We start from the raw sequence: 5,923 nt of genomic DNA, 5'->3' as shown, positions 1-5,923 counted from the left end.
TTTAAAAAAAAAAAAAAAAAAAAAAACAGAGAGAGAGGTCAACAAAGAAAAACCGATGAAAATGAGAGTAAGTAAGAAAGGATGGAGAACATGAAGGAAAAAAGAAGGAAAGAAATAGAAAAACAAATAAGGAAGAGGGGAAACAAAAGAAGAAAATTGAGAAGCAAAAATAAGGGGTGGAATAAAAAGAAAGAACAAGAGAGTAGAGTAGTAGGTTAAGAAATGAGAAGAAAAAAGAAACTATGGAGTACATGAAGGAAAAAAGAAGTGAATAAAAGGAGAAAAGGAATTTTCAAAAAAAAAAAAAAAGGAAAAAAGGAGAAAAAAATGAGAGGAAGATGAGAAAGAGAAGAAGAAGAAGAAGAAAAGCAAGTAGAAATAGAGAGAGTATTCTATATATTCAAATAAGAAGAAAGAGAATTAGAGTAGCAGTAGACAACAAAAACAAGAAAGATCTAAAAGAAAAATAGTAAGAAAAAAATAGGAAAAAACATAAGATGAAGGAACACAAAAAGGAGAAGGTGGAAGAGAATAAAAGATTGAAAGCAAAAAGAGGAGAACAAAAGGAGAAAGAAGGGGAAGAGGAAACAAAAAGACAAGAGAGTGAAAAAGAAGTGTTTGGAGAATAAAAAAGAAAAAAGATAGAGACAAAGAGAGAGAAAAAGAGAAGAAAAAGAGAGTAGAGTAGTAGGTTAATGAGAACAAAGGCAAAAAGATGAAAAATGAGGAATTTGAAGTAAAAGATAACGAAAAAAAAGAGACAATGGAGTACATGAAGGAAAAAAGAAGTGAATAAAAGCATAAAAGGAGAGAAAATGAGAGGAAGATGAGAAAGAGAAGAAGAAGAAAAAAAAATGGAAGTAGAAACAAAGAGAGTATTCTAATAAGAAGAAAGAGAATGAATATGAGGTTAAGAACATGAATAAAAAAGAGAGTAGCAGTAGACTAAAATAAAACGAGAAAGAGCTAGAGGAGAAATAGGAAGAAAAAAAACTAGCAAAAAACATAAGATGAAGGAATATGAATAATGAAGAATAAGGGTGAAAATGACGAGAAAGATAAACTAGAAGAATAAAGAGAACAAAAAGGAGTAGGTGGTGGAAGAGGATAAAAGATTGAAAGCAAAAGGAAGAGAACAAAAGGAGAAAGAAGGGGAAGAAGAAACAAAAAGACAAGAGAGTGAAAAAAAATGAGCTTGGAGAAAAAAAGAAAAAAGATTGAGACAGAGAGAGAGAAGGTCAACAAAGAAAAACGAGAAGGGATGAGAATGAGAGTGAGTTAGAAATGATGGAGAACATAAACGAAAAAAGAAGGAAAGAAAGAAACGGATAAGGAAGATAGGAAAGAGAAGATGAAAATTAAGAAGCAAAAATAACAAGAAGATGAATATTAGAACGAAAAAGAGAAGAAAAAGAGAGTAGAGTAGTAGGTGAAGAAATGAGAAGAAAGGTGAAAAGATGAAGAATGAAGAATTTGAAGTCAAATATAACAACAACTAAAAAAAAAGACAATGGAGAACATGAAGGAACAAATATGTGAATAAAAGAAGAAAAGGAGATAAAAATGAGAGGAAGATGAGAAAGAGGAGAAGAAGAAGAAGAAGAAGAAGAAGAAGAAGAAGAAGAAGAAGAAGAAGAAGAAGAAGAAGAAGAAGAAGAAGAAAAGGAAATAAGAAAAGAGGGAGTATTCTAATAAGAAGAAAGAAAATGAATGAGGACAAGGAGAAGAAAAAAAGAGTAGCAGTAAGACAAAAAAAAGAGAAAGATCTAGAAGAAAAATAGGAAGAAAAAACATAAGATGAAGGAATATGAATATAATGAAGAATAAGGGTGAAAATGACGAGAAAGATAAACGAGAAAAATAAAGAGAACAAAAACGAGTAGGTGGAAGAGGATAAAAGATTGAAAGCAAAAGGAGGAGAACAAAAGGATAAAGAAGGGGAAGAGGAAACAAAAAGACAAGAGAGTGAAAAAGATGAGTTATGAGAATAAAAAGGAAAAAAGATAGAGACAGAGAGAGAGAATGTCAACAAAGAAAAAACAAGAAGGGATGAGAATGAGAGTGAGTAAGAAAGGATGGAGAACATGAAAGAAAAAAGAAGTAAAGAAAGAGAGAAACGGATAAGGAAGATGGGAAAGAGGAGAAGAAAATTAAGAAGCAAAAATAGGGGGTGGAATAAAAAGAAAAGAACAAGAAGATGAATATTAGAACGCAAAAGAGGAAAAACGAGAGTAGAGTACTAGGTAAAAAATGAGAAGAAAGGCAAAAAGATGAAGAATGAGGAATTTGAAGTAAAAGATAACGAATTCATGAAGGAAAAAAGAAGTGAATAAAAGGAGAAAAGGAGAAAAAAAAGAGAGTACTAGGTTAAAAAATGAGAAGAAAGGCAAAAAGATGAAGACTGAGGAATTTGAAGTAAGAAGAAGAAGAAGAGGAAGAAGATGAGTGAGTATTCAAATAAGAAGAAAGAGAATGAATATGGGGTTTAGAAGGAGAATAATAAAAAGAATAGTAGTACACTAAAAAAATGAGAAAGAGCTAGAAGAAAAATAGAAAGAAAAAAACCTAGGAAAAAACATAAGATGAAAAAATATGAATAATGAAGAACGAGGGTGAAAATGACGAGAAAGATGAACGAAAAGAATAAAGAAAACAAAAAGAAGAAGGTGAAAGAGGATAAAAAGCAAAAGGAGGAGGACAAAAAGGAGAAAGAAGGGTAAGAGGAAACAAAACGACAAGAGAGTGAAAAAGAGGAGTTTGGAGAATAAAAAAGAAAAAAGATAGAAACAACGAAAGAGAAGGTCAACAAAGAAAAAACAAGAAAGGATGAGAATGAGAATGAGTAACAAAGGATGGAGAACATGAAGGAAAAAAAAAAGAAGGAAACAAAGAGAGAAACGGATAATGAAGATGGGAGAGAGAGGAAGAAAATTAAGAAGCAAAAATAGGGGTGGAATAAAAAGAAAGAACAAGAAGATGAATATTAAAACGAAAAAGAGAAGAAAAGGAGAGTAGAGTAGTAGGTTAAGAAATGAGAAGAAAGGCGAAAAGACGAAGAATGAAGAATTTGAAGTAAAATATAACGAAAATAAAAAGAGACGATGGAGAACATGAAGGAAAAAAGAAGTGAATAAAAGAAGAAAAAAAGAGAGAAAATGAGAGGAAGATGAGAAAGAGAAGAAGAAGAAGAAGAAGAAGAAGAAGAAGAAGAAGAAGAAGAAGAAGAAGAAGAAGAAGAAGAAGAAGAAGAAAAGGAAGTAAAAAAAGAGAGTGTTCTAATAAGAAGAAAGTAACAGTAGACTAAAAACAACGAGGAGATAGAGCTAGAAGAAAAATAGGAAGAAAAAAACTAGGAAAAAATAGAAGATGAAGGAATATGAATAATGAAGAATGAGGGTGAAAATGAAGTAATGAAAAGAAGAAAGAGAACAAAAAGAAGAAGGTGGATGAGGATAAAAGATTGAAATCAAAAGGAGGAGGACAATAGGAGAAAGAAGAAGAAGAGAAACAAAAAAACAAGGGTGTGAAAAAAAGGAGTTTGGAGAATAAAAAGAAAAAAAGATAGAGACAGAGAGTGAGAAGGTCAACAAAGAAAAAACGAGAAGGGATGAGAATGAGAGTGAGTATGAAAGGATGGAGAACATGAAAGAAAATAGAAGGAAAGAAAGAAAGAACGGATAAGGAAGATGGGAAAGAGAAGAAGAAATTTAAGAAGCAAAAATGGGGAGTGGAATGAAAAGAAAGATCAATTAAGAAGCAAAAATGGGGAGTGGAATGAAAAGAAAGATCAAGAAGATGAAAAATAGAAGGAGTGGAATGAAAAGAAAGATCAAGAAGATGAAAAATAGAAGGAAACAAGAAAGGAGTTGAAGAGGAAAAATAAGACATGTTGAGTAAAATAAATGGTATGAAAAAAGTTCAAATATTTTGGATGCCTATGGATTTTAGGTTGGATGTTATGCTACCCCCACCCCATTTACATCCTTCCGAAAAGGTTGTCCTAGAAATTAATTTTAAATAAACATTGTCCGAAAAGGTTGTCCTAGAAATTAATTTTAAATAAACATTGTTTTTGGTAAAACCTTAGAAAGTTATAACAAAAAGCTATATGCATTTGAAGATATGTTCTCATTAAGTTCAAAAGCACCAAAAGGTTGTCCTAGAAATTAATTTTAAAAACATTGTTTTTGGTAAAATCTTAGAAAGTTAAAACAAAAAACTATATGCATTTGAAGATATGTTCTCATTAAGTTCAAAAGGATTGGGTGAACTGACCTCCATCTCTCTTGATCAATCTTTAATTTAAATTGTACGCAAGAGCAACATCCAATAGCAAGAATCAGCAGGCCCAAACTTATCCTACTAAGGATCCACTTTAGTGTTGATCAGTTGATGGTAAGAATGTCAAAAACTAAAAATATGATTGACAAAACTGAACCCATTCTTTCAATTTTTGTCAAATTAAAGAATATAATGTACCAATTTCTTATGATTGTCATGAACGATAATTTCTTAATAATTTTTAAGAAAAAATCTATCAGTGAATCGTAACAATGTTAGATGCTTAATATTGTAAGGGATGTGGTACATTTTATAATTTAACAAAATTGAAGGAATGGGTCCAATTTTGTCAAATTATATAATATACCACATCTCTTATAATTTTTAGTGGTTGTTACGATAGCCATTATCTTCCTAATATTTAACATTAATAATAATAAAAAGAAAGAAATACCTTAAGTGATGATGGCATATACATTGTCATGAAATTCACGATAAATGTATGCTTTTGATATATAGAGTTTGCCACAATATATCAAATTCACACTTCAATCGGTGCTTTCTCTTTCTATTTACTATAATGTAGCTTCAACAATGAATAATCAACTTATTATGCGTATGAGTTGCATAAAATAAATCATGGAGAAAAACTAACTTGGAGAGAATGTTAATCATACCACACTTTCAGGAACACTTTTAGGCTGACGGAGAGAAAAGTTGCCACTCCCCCATTTTTTTCATAACTCAACTCTACCTGAAAAAATAAATAAATTTGACCCTAACAATGAGTTTACAAGCATCATTTAAAAAATGTACCAATTCTTATGATTGTAGTACCAAACACTTTTACGAATTGGCATGAAAGATTTTTCTAAGAAAATATCTATCATGTGAATCATAACAATGTTAAAAGCTTAAAATTGTAAGGGATGTGGTACATTTTATAATTTAACAAAATTGAAGGAATGGGTTCAATTTTGTCAAATTATATAATATACCACATCTCTTATAATTTTTAGTGTTTAACATTGTCACGACGGTCATTAAAGTGTCTTCCTAACATTTAATAATAATAACAAGAAAAAAAGAGAGAAAGAGTTACCTTAAACTAAGGGCTAACAGTTAAATGATAGACTGCCACAAATGTATGCTTCTGATCTATGGAGCTTGCCACACAATATATCAAATTCACACTTCAATGCATCATATATGAATTACAATATATCAAATTTACAAAAGCTGATCTTTCTTTTTCTATTTAATATAATGCAGCTTCAACAATGGATCTTTCTTTTTCTATTTAATATAATGCAGCTTCAACAATGAATAATTCTTTTTCTATTTAATATAATGCAGCTTCAACAATGAATAATCAACTTATTATGGGTCTGAGTTGCATGAAATAAATAATGGAGAAAAACTGGCTGGAAAAAATGTTAATCATACCACACTATCAGGGACCCCTAGTGGAGGCTGCTGAAGGACAGAAAAATCGCCGTTCCCCCATTTTTTCATAACTCAGCTCACCCTGAATAATAATAATAATAATAATAATAATAATAATAATAATAATAATAATAATAATAATAATAATAATAATAAAGTAAGCTTGACAATAAGTTTACAAGCAAAATAAATACCA

Source organism: Ipomoea triloba, chromosome 7 (assembly GCF_003576645.1).
Source record: "Ipomoea triloba cultivar NCNSP0323 chromosome 7, ASM357664v1".
Classification (NCBI taxonomy): domain Eukaryota; kingdom Viridiplantae; phylum Streptophyta; class Magnoliopsida; order Solanales; family Convolvulaceae; genus Ipomoea; species Ipomoea triloba.
The sequence above is the reverse complement of the archived record's forward strand: the minus strand, read 5'-3'. Positions refer to the sequence as shown.